The sequence below is a fragment of the Euprymna scolopes genome, chromosome 27, assembly GCF_053919585.1.
Source record: "Euprymna scolopes isolate OS-2025 chromosome 27, ASM5391958v1, whole genome shotgun sequence".
NCBI classification, from domain to species: domain Eukaryota; kingdom Metazoa; phylum Mollusca; class Cephalopoda; order Sepiida; family Sepiolidae; genus Euprymna; species Euprymna scolopes.
Genome location: NC_136508.1, coordinates 83,876,609 through 83,899,642, shown reverse-complemented (window position 1 = coordinate 83,899,642; position 23,034 = coordinate 83,876,609). Strand labels below are relative to the sequence as shown.

The 23,034-nt window shown below is 34.4% G+C and overlaps 1 protein-coding gene across 1 annotated transcript in view; it reads left to right on the top strand.

Annotated features, from left to right (window-relative positions):
* Positions 1-6,329: 6,329 nt before the first annotated feature.
* LOC145248628 (uncharacterized) overlaps positions 6,330-23,034 on the top strand; it is a 157,883-nt gene continuing 141,178 nt past the window's right edge. The window contains exon 1 of the mRNA XM_080110305.1: positions 6,330-6,433. The gene's annotated coding sequence lies outside the window, so the exon portion shown is untranslated. The remainder of the gene's footprint in view (positions 6,434-23,034) is intronic.

Here is a 23,034-nt window from a genome sequence, read left to right as displayed (position 1 = left end):
CACAAAGGGTAGAATTAGCTGCAAAGTTATTGGCAAAGAGTTTGGCTTTGTCTGATGCTGACGAGATTACCTCAGGTCTATTTATGGTAGTTGGGATAGAGCACACGCTTCTGTTCAGGATCCTGTTTGCTATTTGCCAAAACTGGTGGGAACCAAGCTACTGCTCAGCTACTTTGGACTTGACAGACTGAGCATTCAACTCTCTTGTGTTCTTTATTACTTTTTTACAGTGGTTGTTGGCAGTCCTAAAAGTGGCTTTAGTCTCAGTACATCTATTATGTTGGAAGCAATGGAAAAAGTGATTTCTGTGCGCAATGGCAGCAGCACATTCTGGAGAGAACCATGGCTGGCTGTTAGGGTTTTGCTGGAATTTTTTCGAGGGTATGAAATGGTCTATACCTACAATTAACCATTCCGTCAGATCTGATACTATAGAGGACACATCCTTTTTAAACATGGAACGCAGAGGTAGATCTGATATAAATGTACGGAAGCTACCCAGTCAGCCATAGAATATCAATATACTGTACGATGGAAAGGTACATCTGAGGACTTATTACATTTCATTTTTATCTTAACTGATACAACAGAGTGGTCGGAAGATCCAAGTGGAAACAGAACGGAAGCTGAACACAGTTCAGGACAAGTTGTGAGAAAAAGGTCTAGGAGACTTGCATACTGGCCATCAGTATCGGGCACACAGGTGGGTTTGTGAACAATCTGAGTGAGGTCATAAGCAATGGAGAAATTATGACAGAACCTCCCCTCATCATCGGTCTTGTTTGAGTGAGTTAACCATTACACATTGTGAACATTAAAGTCTCCACAGATATTAATATTAGCTGAAGGATAAGCAGATAGGACGTGGTCAACTTTCTCAGATATGCTTTTAAAGATAGTAACTCCACTGTCGTGGGAGCAATAGAGAGCAAATATAAATGCAGTAGTTTGAGCAAGTGCAACCCGGAAGCACATATAGGGTAAGTTAGGATTTTCTCTGGAGATGTCCCTACTACATGAAAAGCCATCTTTTATATAGGCACATATTCCATGCCCATGGCGATTTTGGGGTCAGATTTGGAAGTTAAATTAGAGTATCCTTTAATTACGAACTCATCTAGGGAAATAGTCTGTCCAATGCTAGTTTCACTTAGAAATAATATGTCTGATTTAGTCTCCTGTAATTGGGTTTCAACCTCTGGTAGGTTAGAACGTAGACTCCTGATGTTGGAGAAGGTCACTAGATTTGAACCCAATTGAGAACTATTGGAATATCATGAAGCGAGGCCTCTATGCAAGTGGATACCAATTTAAGAGCAAAGGTGAGTTGTGGGATGCTCTCCAAGAGGTATCGCAAGGAATAACTGTTGACAAAATCACAAATTTGACTAATTCTGTGGACCAATGTCTTTTACAAGACATTCATAAAAAAGGATGGCATATTTCCTACTAATTGTGTCAACGTAGAAATTGCAATGTAGTTATTGTGTTCTAAGCATTTCTCCCAGTTCATTTAATGTTTGAAAATTATTTCAATAAACAAGTTATGGGTATATTGTGTTTTTTCTCAACCTCGTTAATAACTTGACACACTGAAATCAACAGATATTCCTATCTTCTGCCATAGTTTCGCTAATACTACTTTAAATACTTTTATTTTCTGACTGGAGTAGCTGAATAGTATTGTAAGCACTTTCTCAAAGTTTCATGGATTTTTATTCACTCGTTCCTTAAATATTTAAAAAATGTAAACTCGTTAATAATTTGATGGAGATCGTTTCACACACACACACACACACACACACACACACACACACACACGCACGCACGCATGCGTGTGTGTGTGTGTGTGTGTGTGTGTGTGTGTGTGTGTGTGTGTGTGTGTGTGTAACTATATGCGCGTGTGCAAAACGGTCTCCATCAAGTTCCTCACTCAACTTTTGGTCTAGATATATAGGAGATTTGGACATGTGAATAAATTCAATTCGTTTTTAGCATGTAAAATAACTACTTAGTGATCAAAATTTAAAAAATGAACTTGGTAGGAGTAAGTCGACTTAACCTGTTACTTCTGGGTATGCACAAATATACAGTTATAGGTTGAAGTCCCTTAATTTTTACCGTTTTATTATCCATCTGTTTATAGCTCAAATGGTAACGACTTATGCTGGAGTGTTAAATGATTTGGTTTCGAGTCTGGTTGATGGTACCCAAGTTATCTTTTTAAACTTTTGAAATCGTTACTATATATTAAGTATAATATAATAATTAGAATTGGCTCTATAATGATAAATCTAGTATCTCTTCCTGATCTACATCAATGACCTCCCTAAACACATACTTAAATCATTCGTTGACATCTATGCTGATGACACGACCATCTACGGCAACACATCAAAGGCTGTAAATGACAAAGCTCTCTCTGATTCTCTCTCCTCTGATCTCGAGCACGTGGTTCAGTGTGGGAAGATGTGGCTGGTTACCTTTAATGCATCCAAAACCAAACTCCTATCCTTACATCATCAACGCTCTGATCCCCATCTGGCATCAATTGTGATGGATAGCTCTCGTCTGGGTGAGGCCCCGTGTTTTGACAAGCTTCTGGGTTTGACCTTTACTCCTGATCTGAAATGGAACACGTACATCAAGTCTGCTGCCAAGGTCGCTGGAAAGATGGTGGGATCCTTCTACCGCTCCAGAAGATATCTCACTACTGATGCAATTCTCTATCTATATAAAAGCCAAGTACGTCCAAAGATGGAATACTGTTGCCATATCTGGGCAGGAGCTGCTAAAAACAGCCTATTCTGCCTTGACAGAGTACAAAATAGACTTCGTGGCTTAGTGGGGGATGCCCTTTTCTCTACCCTGCAACCTCTCTCCCACAGAAGAAACGTTGCGAGCCTATCCTTGTTTTATCGTTATTTCCATGGCAGGTGCTCGTCTGAACTCCAATCTCTGGTCCCCCCTCGCCAATCTTTCACGAAAAACACCCGTCTAGCTGAATCCACTGTCAAAAGTTTCCTCCACTCTTTATCTGTGCCTAAATTAAAACGCGGATTCCATGAACAAAGCTTCTTTCTTAGAACTGCACGCCTGTGGAACGCTGTTCCGTCTGCCTGCTTCCCACCAGACTATAACTTGGATGTCTTCAAGTCCAACGTAAACAAATTCCTAATGAACCGCTCCCTTAAGTAAACACTTCATCAAATCTCCACACTAACGTAATGTACTTACAATAACCCTTATCCCTGAGTGGCTTCCGGGCCTTGATAAGTAGTGATCACTGTGTAAAAAAAAAAAAAATACAAAATTTGCATGAATTAAAATATCATATTGAAGCATAATTTACAACTGGCCAATGCTGGGCAGCCTGTTTTGACCATTACTGATATATATATATATATATATATATATATATATATATATATATATATATATATATATATATATACGAGCAAACAGTTAATAAAATATGTTAAAAACACTTTGAAATGAGTTAAAAACATATTTAATCTGAAAAGGAAACACTAGATAAGTGGATAGTCCTTAATCCGCGGAGTTTTGAAGAAATACTTTCCTTCTCATCAGAGGGTAGGAATTAGCAAAAGGCGGGATCAGATTTTGCATTCCAAGATGAAACAACAAGTAAGTCAAAGATCTTACTTGAAAACAAAAAAAGTGAAGCAGAGGGAATATGGTGAAGAAAAAGGTGATTACACATGAATGGATAGTCTGATGGAAGATAAATAATCCAGTGACGGTAAAATCCAAATGTATAACTTCAAGTTATACATCTGGATTTTACCGTCACTGGATTATTGTCGTCGTCGTCGTCGTCGTCGTCGTATATATATATATATGTGTGTGTGTGTGTGTGTGTGTGTGTGTGTGTGTGTGTGTGTGTGTGTGTGTGTGTGTGTGTGTGTGCGCGTGTGTATTATATATATACAAATTTATTTATACAAACATATACATATAAACACACACACATACATACATTATTTATATATATATATATATATATATATATATATATATATATATATATATATATATATATATATATAAGGAACTTTGTGTTTGTGCATCTCTATGTGTGAGTTCGTCTTTTATAGATTCCACAACAGTTGGGCCAATTTTATGAAATTTCGCACAAATGTACTTTATGTATCTGACAGTGATCTTAGATAGGTATTCTATCGAAATGTCTTCGATAAGTATCGATCATCAAAAAAATATGGCTGAAATATTAAGGAAACCCCTTGAATGCAGGGGCTAACACACATGAGCTACAGACTCAAACCGGACATTTAAAAACTGCTACAATACAATAATGAAAACGGCTGAAATACAGACATGCAGAAACTAGTGCAGATGTAAAACACAAAGAAACATCACATGGAATCATGAAAACTAAAACTGTATATTTGTAAATTAATTCCACTGTACCTCTGCCTCCCCCTTACAATTTTTTTTTTCTTCTCTTGTGTGTGTTTTACCATAAACTGACGCCACACCAAATATTTGAGGAGGATCAAGCAGGATGGAAAGACCGAGGAGAGAAAGCACTAGACAGACCTTCGCTGGATGAGTGTAAAGAGAACTGGAACCTTGGGGAGGCTTATTGCCATTCAAATTTCAGTGAAGACCAATGGTCGCCGCCAACGAGAAATCAATAGTAAGCGGCTGTTGCGATAACGCAAATCTATCTGGAAAGATTATCGAAAGTGGTAGAAAATACTGGAAATCTAGGAAGATTTGTTGTCGCTCAGACTCCAAAGTACACAACAAGTTGCTCTCAAAAAGTAATTTTTTTTTAATGAGTTTTGATTAGTGAGTCAATAATAATAATAATAATAATAATAATAATAATAATAATAATAATAATAATAATAAGCAACAGAAATGAAAGAGAGAATCGGGAAGGAATACCTCAGAAGAACAAGAAAACTCCTGGAAACGAAATTATATAGCAGAAACCTAATAAAAAGTATAAATACATGGGTAGTATCATTAGTAAGATACTTTGGACCGTTTATAGGGTGGACAAAAGAAGAACTGAAACACCTCGATCAAAAGACCAGGAAACTCATGACCATGAACAATGCACTACGCTCAAAGGATGTGAAAAGGAAAGACGGCAGGAGAGGAATGGTCTGCATAGAAGACTATGTGAATGACACGAAAGAAAAAGAACTAGAAAAATACATCATGCAAAACACTGAAAGGATAATTATGGCAGCGAGAGACACTGAAACATTATAACAAAAACAGAAAATAAAGAGACAAATGACAAAACAAGAAAAGAAAAATGGGAAGAGAAACAACTGCTCGGAAGATTCATAAGAATGAGAAAAGATGAGAATAACGAAAACATTTGGACATGGATGCGAAAAGGACAAGTAAACCGAGAAACTGAATCCCTAATAACTGCAGCAGAAGATAACTCGATAAGGATGAACCATATCAAAGCAAAGATCGATAAAACACAAGAAAACAGCAAACGCAGACTCTGTGGACAAAGAGACGAAACATTAAACCATATAGTAAGTGAATGCAGCAAACTGGCCCAAAAGGAATACAAAAACAGCCATGACCAAGTGGGGAGGGCAGTACACTGGGAATTACGCAAACAACTGCATTTTGAACGGACAGGCAAATGGTACAAGCATAAACCCGCAACAGTACTTGAAAACGAGAACCACAAAATCCTATGGGACATGGACATACAGACGGACAACCCCATGCAAGCAAGAAAACCAGATGTCGTAATAATTAACAAGAAAGAAAAATCCTGTCAAATCATAGATTTTGCTGTCCCAGCTGACTACAGGGTAAGTATGAAAGAAAAGGAGAAACGGAGCAACTACACAGAGCTAGCCAGCTAAAAGGGATTTGGAAGATGAAGAAAACCAAAATAATACCTATAATGGTAGGAGCACTAGGAACAATTCCGAAAAACGTTGAAAAAAGAATGGGAAAAATTGGAATTAGAGGAATGGCTGCAAATATACAACGACTAACGATAATGAAAACGGCTGAAATATTAAGGAAACCCCTTGAATGTGGAGAATAATGCACAAAGGCGTGAGCCAGACAAACTGCTGCAGAGGCGAAACAGGAAAAAGCTGCATATCAACAAGTTCTACATCCCAATCACACATCCCCTCCCATTGTCCCATCACCGCCCCCCCCAAAGATGTTCCGGGAGTGGCCGATGTTCCATCTTATTTAATTCTATTGAATTAAGTGGCGCAATACTAAAAGATGAAAAGCAGGAAATAAAATCAAAAGAACACTTAGGTTTCGTTTTTTTGATTAAAATAATTTTTATTTTTATTTTCTGGACGTTTTTATTTTCAATCATCATTTCGAGTATTGCGTTCATAACCACACGCTCTCGCTTGTCATATTGGATCATCGGAACAAAGTAAGTTATTATCGTTTATCACCTAAATTTAAACTTCAAATTTAATTTTAGTTACCTTTTTCAGAAGAAAAATTATAAGATATTTCTATTAAAACAACAAATAGATAAATCAAGAAATTTATGTAAAAACGTTTATACACACAAAAAAAAAAAAGAATAGTGACGATTATTGTCTTTTATTTTCTTAATAATTGGTCAAAACTTATTTAGTACTTATATAGATTAGGCCACGTCGGTGCCAATATCGGCTCGGCAAAATCTAATATTTATAATTATTGGTTCCAATATTGGTTTTAATTACAGAGTAGTCAACTTAGTAGTCTATAATTAAATTTTAAAGCGTTCTTAAGTCTAAAATTTTTAGTGAGGCCACAATAGAAACACGCCATCAATGTAACTTCGCCATATTTATCGCTTTAGTGATGAAGATTCTAATGCAATTTCTTCGAAATATTCCATGGCCAGTACCCGGACGATCACTTAAACCATCTTGCCAGTATGTGTTAGATCTCATCACGAAGTAGGTTGTTTCGAACCAGAAAGTTAACATCTCCATCAGAGCATCTATTAGCGTGCAGATGCGTTCCTCTATGGATGTGAAGTTAGGTTATGCAATAACACAATCAGATTCTCATCAGTGGTTATATTCATGAAAAGACTTATTGCATTTTTAATCAATATCTGGTTGGAGTGAATTTGAGCATTATTGCTATTTTCCAGGAAGTTGACAGTGAAGAGTAAGACTTCTAAAAAGAATCAGGGCATATATTTGGCAACAATGGCTTCTAAAGTAAACTTAGAATTAAATAAAGTATGGGAACCAATATTTCTAACTGATAAATATAAACCCCCCCCACACACACAAACACACACGCATAAACACACACGCATATATATAATTATTTCAACATAAAATTTTATAAAAAGATACAACTTTCATTATTTACTCTAATAGTTCTAGATAGCTAGGTAACAAGTTCTGAAAATATATAGTAGTAAGGTACACAGAATCTTATACGTTACATTCCCGTAGAGAATCGTCAGGCTAAAACTTTAGTTTATTTTCAAATCTTACTATGTAAATATTCTATATATCTAAAACAAAGTTAGGTTTAAAGCTCCCAAAATTTATACTATCATTGTCCACATGGACCAGTGTGTTGCATAACAATCAGTTTTAAGTGACAGTTTCCTAGGGGTAAGAGTTCAATCCCACATGCAATGGATGAAATAAAGATGAAATAAAAATTACTTAACATACGATATTAGATCATTTTCGTTCTCTTAGTTTATCAGACAGAAGTCTGATGAACTAAAAGAACGAAAATGATCTAATATCGTAAATAAAACATGCAAAATTTAGTATAGATTCACGAGTTCGACATAAAGTTTCCGTTTTCAAAAAGAAATGCGTGTGAAGATAGTCGAAGATTGTATTGGCGAAAACGTTGTATCCAGCTTGGCACTTTCTCAGTATATTGTTCAAGGGCATCATGGCTATTATGAACAGCAATGGTGATAGTGAATCTCCTTGGAAGATGTCTCTTTGTATGTTAATTTTTTTTTATGTGCTGTCCATCAGCTGTCAATTCCAGTCTCCATGTTCTGATTGCATTTTCTATTACGTTGATGATCCTGCTTGATTATATCGGCTAAAACATTGCGAAAATAACATCTCAAATTATACTAATAATCAAAATAATCAAAATACTAAAGTATCAATCCTCATCTCAAAAATTGTGGAACCCAATAAACGAATAACATCATATATTATCAATTTGTAATTTTGTTAGATTAAAGAACTCTAAAGAAAAGGATTTAATACGAGTCACGCGTTGTCTAGTTTCTTTTAAGTAATGATGCGAAAATATTAAGAAATGTTTCCGAATCTTTCAATTTAATGAAAGAAATTATTTAAAATCAGCAAATTAATCTACGAACAGCAAATAAAGAAAAGGTTAGACCTATATTTTTTAATCGATAAAAATATTGCTGCTTGTAATTTACAAAACGTGTTCATCAAATTGTACATTATCTTTTTGTCGGACGTCAACCTCAACTTCATTAGCAATGCTTTACATTCAACCTCATCAACAATGCTTGTACCGTCGTCAACTTCGACCGCAGATCTGGTCTTCAAAAGAAATAAGGTTGAACGTCAAAGTCAGTATCTACTTGATTTGGAAATCTTAAGTAGGACGACACCTGGTGTGAATGTGGTATTATGGTGACTGAGAACCCTAGATAGAATTAGCTTAGTCAACAAACGTACAGTATCAAGGATGAGCATAAACCACCCTATCCATTATTTAATTGGCCTTGTACCTAATTTTGTTTTGTAAAAGTCTTGTCAAAATAAAATATATAAATCAAGGTGTAGTATCCGTTTTCTACAACATCAGCACCATTTGACAGTGAAAGTGTTCATTTCGTTTTATCTCTCTTGAAAATTTTCAAAATATGGACAAACATATAAACAAACAGAAAAAGTGTAGCTGATATTATAAGTGGATATATAGTATATCTATATATTTAAAAATGTGTTGATAGCATACGTGTCTATGCAGTTAATGATAATATCGCACATTCTCATTTACGGATACGAGATTTGGCCAATGTGAACAAGTGACCTACACAAACTAGGGATATTCGATCATCACTGCCTACGCTGCTACCTCCGTGTCCACTGAAAACAATTTCCAACAGTTCGCGCTCGTTGCAAGATTCACTCCTCCCAAACTCTCTCGTTGCCAGATGCCTTTATTCGTCCCAACACGTCCTTCGTCGACACTCAGGTGACTTTATGCGTGAAGTCATCGACTCAGCACTACCACCAGGTTGAAAGAAATATCGCAGTAGTCAACTGAAAACCTGGCTCAGGACGGTGAAGTAGAACACTGAACTGATTCTGGGACCTCACCATTACGAGGTCTGTCATTGGATCATCGAATGGCTTGCACTCATAGCGGAATCGGCCTTGGATCACCGTGTCTGGCCAGCCAGTATTCGGAACATGAATTTGTTGGAAATAACAGGCCTCATTGAATGCCGCAATCATAATAATGATCAGTTTTGTTTTAAATTTTAGTGGGGTAGTTGTACCCCAGCTATCATTATTTATCTTTTAGAACCCTCGATAAAAACGACAAACTCCTTTTAACATTAAACATTTGCAAGTATTTATTCAACGGGATAATAGTCGTGGAGCTCGAAGTTCTTGAGTCAGGTCCAAGTCGGACTGTTGGTGCTGGGCGAGGAGGTGTGTCTTCGCTCGCGGCTCTGTGCTGACTGTTGGATGTCCCCTGCACTCTTTTTGAGAACAGTAGGATCAATGCGCCCTGCCTGTCGATTGGCCAGTCTATGGCCGAAGAACTTACAGGGAAGCATTGATCCGCCAGAGAGTATAGTTCATTAGGGGGTGGGGGTTGCTACAAAATAACGTTTTGAAAAGAATTGAAGAAATTGTTTAAAAAGATTATAATTTACTTTATGGCGTTGTCTAGGATCTTTTTCTTTTTTCTTTTTATTTAGATTTTTACCCAATTTAAAGGATTTTTATTTACTTCCCAGCCTTGCCTTTTTCACATTTCATTTTCATTTCATTTTTTTTAATTTCAAATAAAAAGATGATTATTTTATTTTTGACGATGCATAATCACGTTGACACACCGCTTCCCGTCAGATCACCGAAGTTAAGCAGTACTAAAATGGGTGACCATTTAGGAATTCCAGATGTTTATGTGCTCTCTGCTTATTTCGGTATTGTTTCCAATCGTCTAGCACTTCTCCTTGCCATTGGACTCAAACAGTGCCGATTCAGGAGAGGTGTTGTTGGAATTGCGCAACCTTTGCCTCACAATTACACGCGCAGCTACCCTTACAGAGGATATCCGTTGTCTCTTGAGACTGAACGGAGGCATAGATCGGTGTTGCCTGGGATTTATTTCATTCTATTACCTCATTGTAGATTGATTACTCTTTCGTTGACCGAGAACTAAAATTTTGGAGTGTAGTATCATCACAACAGATACTCCACTTTGTTTCTAGCTAAAAAGGCAAAAGAATAAATTATGTTATTTACAAATATACGAGCATTTTATCCTGACTTTCCATCCCTTTTTTTAAATTTTTTTCCGATTATAAACTTTTCTTCAAGTTTTTTTTTTTTTACACATTTATTGCGTTTTATTTAATTTTTATTTTTTGCTTTTGTAATTTAATAAATAACGTAAAAAATCTTTTGGGTACACCTATCTAAAAACGGTCACTAGATTGATGCCTCAAAACGCCTCAGTATTTATCGCCAAAACAAGGTGAAATCATATTTTAGTCACCTAAATTACAGCAATGTGTTTTTTTTTCTGTAATTTTCTTTTTAGAATGGTTACTCTAATATGTTTTCGTTTAAGTATACTTTTTATTTCCTGGGATGCGGGTCTTGCTATATAAAATAAACTTGTGTTGCAAACATACAAGAATTATGTTTTTACTAAAATTCAACATAATCAATCAGCAACTTGTTGACGATTTACATCCAAACAAAGTAAATTTATAATTCTAACTTTTGTCAAACGCAAGAAAATGTTATCTTCTAGCGATCTATGTACGTTGTGGAACTTTTAAAAATGTTTGTTCTAATCGTGTATTATTATCTAACCTAATATATCGAATGGTTCCGCATACTGGAAAGTATTTTCCAAAACTCTGTCACATTAAAAGAAGGGATAAAATGCATTTAAAATATATTTAAAAACTGATAATTTTCTCCACAACAATATAATGAATAATAAAAGTATTTTCATTCACGTTTGATCATAGATAAGACGTCAAATACACGTTGTTATTATTATTCGAGAATCTTCCTTCACTTAACATTATTTAATAACTTTTACTACAAAGCTTTTCTTTGGAAATTGCCTCAATCGAGAAGTATTTATTTTTTCCACCCGAGAGCAAATGAGATAAGATATTTAAATCGTGTATTTAAACCTAAACTTTTATTTATATATTTTTATCCAAATTTATTTTATATAACTTACTAACAAACATTATTATTCAAATTTCTGATCTAATGAAATATGTCTGGAATATAAAGTGTCTTCTTTATATTCTTCATATGTAACACTAAATTAATTTTAAAAGATGGCACTTTTTATCTCCGCGATTTAGATATTTGCTGATTTTGCAATATTTTCTTTTTCGTATTTTTTTTCATTTTTTACTTTTTAAAATAGAATTACCGTTAAAAAGTAGTATACTGTATTTTATCTGCCCTGTCTTATGTCACTTAAATAGTAGTCCTTCTAGACCGGAACACACACAATGCATTAATATATATTGAATTGAAGACATCAAAATATAAAAGAAAACAGGTTATCTTGATATTTTAATATTTTTCAAGTTAAATCATTCTTTTCTATTTTCCCCGGTCAACGGTTAGACACTGTCATTCTAGTTTATTGAGGGTTTTTTTTAGAGTAGCCACGTTTATTGAGTTTTTTTTTTTAGAGTTGCCACTTTTTTATGTCTAACATAATGTAACACCAAATCATATATAAGGGCAGTGTAATATCCTTTCAAGTTAAATCATTTTTATTTCTCCGGGCAACGCTGAGATACTAGCAATTCTAGTAGTATATAATATCAAGTTCATTGAGGTTTGATATGATAAATCACGTTTTCAAATGAAAGTTGTGTTGTTTTTCTCAAGATCTTTTCTTTCAGTTATTGCAGAGGGTCATGTCAATGTATGTGTAATACTGTCTCATACGACTGCAGTACTTATCGTTTTTATATCTGCGAGAATTATTGTTTTCAAATACTGAAGTTACTCAAGTAAATTCAATCATGTTTTGTATAGTGAAATGGCTGAATATCTAACACGTAAAAATTCCAATCGTTTCACTATAAAGTATTTATAAAAGTTAAAAAATAAAACAAACAAGAATCTTAATATGAACATGTAAATATTAAACGACATGCATGTAACTTTACTTTAATTACAAATTGAGCAAAACATCTGAATATGAGATTTAACAAGTTTTAGCAGAAAGCAATCTCAGAGAATATACTTCTGAATTTATTCATCGTTATATAATTTTATACAAAAGCGGACCCAGAAACGAAACACAACCCCTCATCCTTTCAGTATTTTATAAGATTTCCCCTATAAAAAATTATCTAGCAGTGAAAAATAAGTTAAATTTAACAAAATGTCTGAGGATGGAAGTTAAGAATTGTGAGCGCCAAACAAGTTCAGCTTAATTCGATTGAGTTGCATAAAAGATGTCAGTTATGACATCTTCAGATTTCACGACTGCATACGTTTAAGTGAAAAAGTGAATAAATCATTTTACACTATTGTTATTCTTTATGTAACATCTAATTGTTTTGTTGGTTTCTGTTTCAGGTCAAGTTGGTACTTCCTTTTCTTTTGATTTAATTGGAAATAAATACGATTCATTGTTCCTTTGTGTATATATTTCGTCTTCATTATCTTATTCAACACAACTTTTTTTTTACATAGGAGTCACCACTTATCAAGGCCGGGAGGCCACACGAGGATAAGGATTAATGGGCGAAAGAAGATAATGGAATAATATCGTAGTAATCGTTAGTCGTGGAAATTTGGTAAACTGGATTACTTAATGGGACTGTTCATAATGAACTTGTTTACGTTGGACTTGAAGACGACTAAAATAGTAGTCAGCGGGAAAGCAGGCAAACGGAAGAGAGTTCCATAGGCGTGCAAGTTCCAAGAAAGACGCTTTGTTCATGGAATCTACGTTTAGGCTTAGGTACAGATAAAGAGTGGAGAAAATTATTGATAGTGGTTTTAGCTAGACGAGTGTTTTTCTGTAAAAGTTTGGTGGGAGGGGACCATAGATTAGAGCTCAGACGGGCACTTGCCATGAAAATTACGATAAAGTAGAGACGGACTCGCAACGTCACCTCTGTGGAAAAGAAGTTGCAGGGAAGAGAAAAGGGCACCCTCCACTAGACTACGAAGTCTATTTTGAACTCTGTCAAGGCAGGATGTCCAGATGTAGCAAGAGTACTCAATCATTGGACGTAACTGGCTTTTATATAGGTAGAGAATTACATCAGCAGTGAGATATCAACTAGAGTGGTAGAAGGATCCCACCATTTACCAGCGACCTTGGAAACGGATTAGATGCATATGTTTCATTTCAGATCAGGAGTAAAGGTCAAGCCCAGAAACTTGTCTGAGCAAAAATACATAATAATCAAAATATTATTATGTCTCGTGTTGAGGATATTATATATATATCATATATGCATATATCTACACCATATATGTATATGTATGCCATACATACATACATACATGCATATATATATATATATATACACACATATATATATAATATAAAGCTGTGTGTGTGTGTGTGTGTGTGTGTGTGTGTGTGTGTGTGTGTGTGTGTGTGTGTGTGTGTGTGTGTGGTCACGAATAGGCTCCTATATGGCTGACTATTTTAAAAAACTGATTACATATAATGATAGAAGATGTATCGAGACACAGGAATGGGCATGTTTACTCTGGCAGAAGGGTGGTTCATTAAAATTGTGGGGGCTGCGTTCGCGCCTGGTCCACAAAGTATGGAAATAAAAAATTTAAAAATTAAAAAAAAAAAAAACGTTTACAAGTGTTTTTGCTATAGATGTACATAAGAATACTTTGATAAGTATGTTTTAACTTAAATAGGGATGGTATAATAAAATTGTGGGTTCTGCGTTCGCGTCTGGCCTCCATAGAATGGAAATAGGCACAAACTTTAATAAAGACTTTTCATATCTATTTGCGTAAATATACTTTCATAATTATGTTTCAGTTTGAAGAAATATGGTATAATAAAATTATGGGGTGTTCGTTTGCACCTGACCTCCATAGAATGGAAATATGTCACAAAGTTTAACAAGGGTTTTTAATATAGATCCACAGGATATTGCGATAAGTGTTTCAGTGTGAACAGGTATGGTATAATAAATTATGGGGTTTATCTATTTTATGTTTACTTTCATCATATTTTGCTTTGGTTTTGATACCCCCAAATTCAACCCAAATTTACAACCCTTCCTTTTCATAACCTATCATACTTTCATAAATCAGAGTCCATTTTCTATAGGCTGTTTTTGAACCCAGTCAACGACGTGTATTTTTGCTAGTATATATATATATATATATATATATACAGCATATATATATATATATATATATATATATATATATATATATATATATACACTTGTGCCCGATATTATTAATACCCCCCCTTGAAAATTGAGTTTATTAGGTGTAACTTTGTAAGAATTTATTGTTTACGTCCATATTGATACATATTCTTAATAAACCTCTTCTGATCATTTTCGTCATTTTAAAATCTCGGGATACTTGTAATAAAAGAAATATACAGCTATTTATAAAATCTGCAATGTTCAAAAATAATCATACCCCCTTATTTTTTCAGTATTAATCGAGTTTCTGACTGTTTGTTTCCTGTTTGATCCTTATTTTGAATGCTTTTATACAACCTTTGATTAATTTCATTGCGTTTTTTGCATTTTTTCAGAAATTAAAATGATATCAACTGAAAACCAATAAAAGAATAAAAATTATTAGAATGGCGAAGAAAAAAGAGCTTAGTAATGATCTTAGGACTAAAATTGTGAATTCACATAAGGATGGTTTAGGTTACAAGTCAATTTTCAAGAAATTTGAGGTCCCTACAGCAACAGTACAGAGCATCATCAAAAAATTCCAGAGCCACCACACAACAAACAACTTGATTGGTAGAGGAAGGAAAAGGAAACTGGCTGTTAGAGCCACCCGGAATATTGTAAGAAGTGTTAATGCAAATCCAACCACCACTACTAAGGACATTTTAGAAAATCTGGAGTCTTCTGGCATAAAAATATCAAGGCAAACATTGCAAAGGACTCTGCATGAAAATGGTCTGAAAGGAAGAAGACCAAGAAGGACTCCATTGCACACCGGAAAACACCTTGCAGCACGTCCAAAATTTGCTAGGACCCATGTGAATTCTCCAGAGTCCGTTTTCTCAAGTATTTTGTGGACTGACGAAACAAAAATTGAATTGTTTGGCCATATGGATGCTTCTTACGTTTGGAGGAAGAAAGGAGAAGCTTACAACCCAAAGAACACCATACCCACGGTGAAACATGGTGGTGGTAGCCTAATGTTTTGGGGCTCCTTTTCGGCTAGTGGTCCAGGTAGTTTGGTCAAGATAGATGGAACCATGAAGAAGGAGCAATATTTGGAGATACTCCAGAAAAACATTATACAGGATGCGGAGAAGCTCCATTTAGGACCAAACTGGGTCCTTCAACAGGATAATAATCCAAAACATACTGCCAAAATAGTCAAGAAATTGTTTGAGGATAATCAAATTAATGTTTTGGAATGGCCTAGCCAGAGTCCCGACCTGAACCCTATCGAAAACCTCTGGCACATATTGAAAACTGAGGTTAAAAAGCGGAAACCTAGAAATTTGAGGGATTTGGAGAACTACTGCATTGAAGAATGGTCAAAAATCAGTGTTGATGCTTGTAAAAACCTTGTTGATAAATATCCAAAACGGTTACAGGCAGTTATTAAGAATAAAGGGCATGCTATTGACTATTAGTAAGAGAGGTATGAATAATTTTGAACTAGTGCCATTATTGTTTTTCTTTGTATAATGTTTCAAACTTGCATAATTTATTTATTTGTTGAGTTTAAATTAAATGCTTATGCTTGATTTATTGTTTGAAATCCCTTTAATATTGTCTACCTTCTGGTTTGAGCAATATTCTTATAGAAATCTCAAAGATCCGAGGGGTATGAATAATATCGGGCACAAGTGTATATATAAATGTTTAGAGGTACAGAATTTGTATATAGTTTTAAATAAAGTACTAGGCGGAAGTTTCTCGAGAGCTCTTTCGGCTATCATCTCGTCAGGAGTAAATCGATAGCAATCTAAATAATATTGTAACGAAAATAAAGAGTTCTATTGGGGAACTTATTAAATGTGCCAAACGTACGGGGACATTAATTAAATTTATTTACGTTTAAAAACGATTAAAAAATATCAGGCCCTCTGGGTCACAACGTCCCAGAATGTATGGTCTCCCCAAAATCCACAAGCAAGGTGTTCCACTGAGACCCATTTTATCAATGGTTGGTTCAGCACAACATTCTTTGGCTCAGTGGCTTGTGGAAATTCTTCAACCTGTGCGTGAGTTATACACCACGCATTGTATCCCAGATTCTTTTCGGTTCGTTGATTGTGTACGTGGGTTGGATTCTAATGCAGAGACGTCTTTCATGTGCTCATTTGATGTCTCTAGTCTTTTCACCAACATACCGTTGGATGAGACTATACGTATATGTGCCGACGCTTTATATGATGGTCGCCTGACTGCTCCACGGTTTTCTAAAGAGATTCTTATTGAACTCATTTTAATGTGTACGAAATCCGTGGAATTTAGTTTTTGTGATATTATGTACTGTCAGGTTGACGGGGTTTCAATGGGGAGTCCGTTGGCCACAACTTTAGCGGATATTTTCGTCGGGTACTATGAATCCGTTATGCTTAATTCTACAACTAAACCCACTGCATATTTCAGATATGTTGACGACACTTTTGCTATTTTTCCTTCGCAACGTGAAGCGTCGATATTTTTTAATAGGTTGAATTCTTTACATGGGGCTCTTAAGTTCACTATGGAAAGTGAGAAGGACAATTCGCTACCTTTCTTGGATGTTCTTGTCGAACGCTCAAGGGGGGGGGGCTTTCTCACTACAATTTATAGAAAGCCGACATTTACTGGCCTATATGTGAACTGGTTGTCTTTTGTACCTAAATCACGTAAGGTCGACTTAATTAATACTTTGGTACATAGAGCCCTCATGATTTGTTCGCCTAACAGATTAGATATTGAACTCGATAAGATCAGGGAAATATTCATCAATAATGGTTATCCTGTTGACCTTATTGATGACTGTATTTTCAAAAAGGTTGCGGATTTTAAATCCCCTAAAAAGTTTGGACCCTTGAAATGCCCGTTTTATTTGAAATTACCGTGTATTGGGGAGGAGAGTAATAGAATTTCCAAACAAATTCGAAGAAGTATTTACGAATACTTCAATTCGGTGACCTTGCGTTTGGTATATACTACGAGACCTGCTTTTCCGTCTTTCCGCAAGGATAGTTTGCCTTACATCCAAAATAGTAATATTGTATATCAGTTTAGATGTCAGTGCGATGCTGGTTATGTTGGACGAACATCCTTGCACCTTTTGACTCGTATAAACCAGCATGTTCCATCGAAGACCAGACAAGGGAGGATGGGGTTCGGTGGTCTCCCTCCTTCTGCAGCCTTGGACTCTGCTATTGGCCAGCATTTGGTTGACAACCCGTGCTGTGCCGATAGATATAAAATAGATTGGTTCGAGGTGCTACATAGAGCGGACTCCAAAAACCATTTAAAGATTTTGGAGGCCGTCTCTATCGCGGTGCGTCAACCTTCTTTGTGCTGGCAAAAAGAAACATCAAACGCATTGTTTCTCTTTGGGGAACTTTGAATTTTTTCTCCCGACTTTTTTTTTTTTCTCCCTCGTTGTGCCAATATTTTTTAATCGTTTTTAAACGTAAATAAATTTAATTAATGTCCCCGTACGTTTGGCACATTTAATAAGTTCCCCAATAGAACTCTTTATTTTCGTTACAATATTATTTAGATTGCTATCGATTTACTCCTGAAGAGATGATAGCCTAAAGAGCTCTCGAGAAACTTCCGCCTAGTACTTTATTTAATATATATATATATATATATATATATATATATATATATATATATATATATATATATATATACTAGTAAAAGTACACGTTGTTGACTGGGTTCAGAAACAGCCTACAGAAAATGGACTCTGATTTATGAAAGTATGATAGGTTATGAAAAGGAAGGGTTGTAAAGACATAGCTTCGAATTTGGGTGTATCAAAATCAAAGTACATTTTTTTTAACCTTGACCCCTATTGTGACCCCCTTAACATTTATTGCTTTGGGGTCAAAGTTAGACCCATGCCCAAGGAACTTATATCTAAAATTTCAATTGTTTATACCCAAAATTGTCGGAGGAATTTGGTAGAGTTCTCAAAGGTGAAATCGTTGAACTTTGACCCCTTAACAGCCAAATTTCTGGCCGAAAACGGATTACAAAGATTTTTCCCAAATCTCTATGCCCTGTATATCAAACACCCGGGCAACGCCGGGCACCCATGCTACTACTAATAATAATAATTTTGATTTCATTTATCAACGTCTCTCTGGAAAGGGATGGAATTAATTTCAAGAGGATTTCCCTTAATCCCGGCTCCAAACCAGGAGCTTCAAAGATCAGGGGGTTTTCTAAGGATGTTGGTGGTACCTACAATAGCAGAGGTCTAAAGGCCACCTAAAACATCGGGGATTTGTAGTTTTTTCAATTGTCCTTCCAGACGACTTGATACTACTCCTAGTGTACCAACTATGACCGGGATTATTTGTGTTTTAACCCCATGTATACGCCTTATCTCCAAGGCTAATGGAGCATAATTGCTCCACTTCTCGTTCTCCTTCTCTCTCTCATTCCTGTCCCAGGGTACTGAGAAGTCTACAATCCAGTTTTTTGAGACTTTGTCAATGACAACCAAATTTGGACGATTATGTTCCAATTGCTTGGTCGTTATGACACTTTTGTCCCACTATACCTCTACCTTGCCATCCTCACTTGTTCTCACTTCATGAGGCACCTCCTCAAATCATTTTCCAGCACACTTCACCCCAATCTTCTTATACGCCTCCCAATATATCCGGAGTCTCATGCGATCGTGTCTTTTGTGTACTCTCTCTCTCTCTCTCTCTTTCTCTCTCTCTCTCTCTCTCTCATAATAATAATAATAATAATAATAATAATAATAATAATAATAATAATAATAACCACATTCAATACTAATACCACTGTACAAATTTATTTAATAATTCGATTATAAGAACGCTTGCCCATCCTTGGGTATCTAATATAAAAATAATCGATCGGATTCTGGAAATTATAGTATATCCAACAGTGTGAATTTTGACTGCGACTGGCAGAACACAAAAGAAATATTCATCCTCAAATAGAGATAAAGCATACGATATAGAAATACGATATAGATAGCCTTGGATCGAACACAATCATACCAACCCAAAAATCGGGCCCAAATAAAGCCAGACTGTAGTTCTGGGAGTGGCTCCTCTGCCATATTATTTAATTCTGTTTATATGATTAAGTGGCACAATATTAAAAGATGAAAAGCAGGAAAGAAAATCAAAAGAACACTTAGGTTTTGTTTTTTGTTTTTGTTTTTATTTTATGGACTTTACTTATTGTCAAACATCATTGCGTTCTTAACCACACGATCTCGCTTGCAATACTGGATCATCGAAACAAAGTAAGTTTTTAATATTTATCATCCGATTTTAAGTTGAAAGTTATATTCATAGTTGTATATATATATATATTTTTTGTCTGAAATAAAAAGAAATAAAGTATTTCTATTGAAACAAACTAAGAGATAAAAATTAATTCTGAAATATATATATATGTCTGGCCGCACTGATGGGCTGTGAGGCAGCGAAACAGTACTGTATGTGGATGACTATATATATATATATATATATATATATATATATATATATATATATATATATATATATATATATATATATATATATGTCCTTTGAGTTTTTTATATTTAGGCAGAATTTCATTATTCGCGCATATTTTATTGAAGAGGATCTTCGTTCTTCTTTTTATGATCTTTCTTTCGAATTTTTCTTGTTTTCGTACAATTATTTTTGTTGTGGGATCCAAAGTTCTTATAAAGTCCCCTAGTTTACCGAACGTTTTCGGTCTCGATTGACCATCGTCAGGGTTGTTCTTCCCGTGCATCCTACTTATTGATTGATTTGTTCTCTGTCGTTTTACTGTTTTTATTACGAATTTACTATGAGTAGTTTCGCCTAATTTGAATTTTTTTCATTCCTCTTCACCTTTATCGTGTTAGAATAGGTGGAGAATTCGGCTGCTGTTGTCAAAGTTTATTTTATTAATGGTTGGGTTTTTACTTTTTATTATTAATGCTTCTAGCATTGTTAGTCGTTGGTAATTATTGCAAGTTTTTAATATGTTAGTGTTATTTTTTAAAAGTCCTTTGTATTGTTTGGAGGTGGTGTTTATTATGTTATGTTCTTGTTCTAGGTGTTTGCAAATAGCACTGGAGGTGTTCTGATGTCCAGTGAGACGTCTTCCCAATGTAGTGTGTGTATGGCCAATATAGTTCATATTTTTCGAGTAGCAATCCTCGAGGGGGCATTTAAACAAATAAACTGCATTGACTATACTCATTTTATCGGTTGTATCGTTGTTATTATTCTTTACTACTAGGTTTTTCGTTAGGTATTTTTATAATATATTATTTGTTTTATTTTGTTGTTAGGATTTTTTATTTTTATGTATCTTTTTATAATATTTTTTATGGCGATTTCGTCCTGTTTTTGATTATAGTGCATTTGATTTTTGTAGTATAGAGGAATTAGAGTGTTTTCGTTTTGATTAATTGGTTTGTTTTTATTTTTAATAAATTGGGCTATTTCTTGATCGATTATTTTATTGGGAAAGTTATTGTTAACTAGTGTTTGTTTAACGTTTACTAGCTCTTTGTAGAAAAGGATTTTACTAGATGATATTCGGTGTGCTCGGTCTAATAGTTTTTTTTTATTATGGCTATTTTATATTTGTTGGGGCAATAGCTGTTAAAATTAAGAAGGCAGAAATGTTTACTAGTTGGTTTTTGTATACGGTGGTGGTAAATTTGTCGTTGTTTTCGGAGTTAATTAGTATGTCTAGAAATGGTATTTTATTGTTTATATTATGTTCTATGGTAAATTTTAGATGTGAGTTTAGTTCGTAAATTTTAGATGTGAGTTAGTAACATATTAAAAACTTGCAATTATTACAAACGACTAATAATGCTAGGAGCATTAATAATAAAAAGTAAAAACCCAACCATTAATAAAATAAACTTTGACAAAAGCAGCCGAATTCTCCACCTATTCTAACACGATAAAGGTGAAGAGGAAAAAAAATTCAAATTAGGCGAAACTACACATAGTAAATTCGTAATAAAAACAGTAAAACGACAGAGAACAAATCAATCAATAAGTAGGATGCACAGGAAGAACAACCCTGACGATGGTCAATCGAGACCGAAAACGTTCGGTAAACTAGGGGACTTTATAAGAACTTTGGATCCCACAACAAAAATAATTGTACGAAAACAAGAAAAATTCGAAAGAAAGATCATAAAAAGAAGAACGAAGATCCTCTTCAATAAAATATGCGCGAATATATATATATATATATATATATATATATATATATATATATATATATATATATATATATATATATATATATATATTTCAGGTAGGAAAATATCCAAAAACTGAAAATAATTGAATTTTCAACAAGGGTCGTAAATAGTGCTCAATCAAAGAGAGCAAATTGTATTTTTTATTCTTTATGTAAATACAGTCATATCTGGCTACGATGTGCAGATCGTTTCAATCATATTAGATATCATCAGGCAAGAAAAATTAAGGTGCAAAAATAAAAAAAGTTCCAGACCTTTTCAAATTTTGAGGAGAGAGAAATTGATTTTCTTATGGGTTAAATTAATTCCGAAGATCAAGTTTCTGTTAAAAAAACAAAAAAAGGAGGGAGGGTTAAAAAAAAAAAAAAGGAGGAAGAGTTGGAAGGATAGTTTAAGGTTAATGAAAGTGGTAAGGAGGAGGGGTAATATAATAATATAGAGAGGGTGTGTGGAAAAAGTAGGTGAGGGGAAGGAGAAATGGAATCAGTGAACACAGTGGTGATAGTAAAGATTCAATTCAGGTCATTTAGAGGTGTTTCACCTATAGAAGATGTTCAACTAAATTGGATCAACTAGTCTGTCAATAAAAATTTGACGTCTTCTCGTTCCATTTATTTATTTATTTTTCTTATTATTATTTTTATTTGTGTCTGTTTTTTGGAAATTAGCATTGAACTTTTTCCTATTTGTGTTGGATTGGATATTTATTTATTTAATTTAATTTATATTTTAATAAGTGGGAATATTTAAGCTTATTAAATAGTAGTTATTCTGATTTTTGTTTTGTTTCATTATGTACATAGTGTATACCCAAAAAACAATCGAACATTATATACGCATACAAACATATACATATATCAACCCATGCGGCAAGCATTTACATACATGGATAAGGCATAAGCCTATATATGCACAGACAAACATATACATATACAAATGTACTCGGAAATACACACAAATATCATATACAGGCATTTTATCGTCTTAGAATTATATATATATATATATATATATATATATATATATATATATATATATATATATATATATACTGGTTGAATCAAATCCATTATATCTGTATTTTAAATTTATTTTAATTAGTATTTTAATAAGTTAA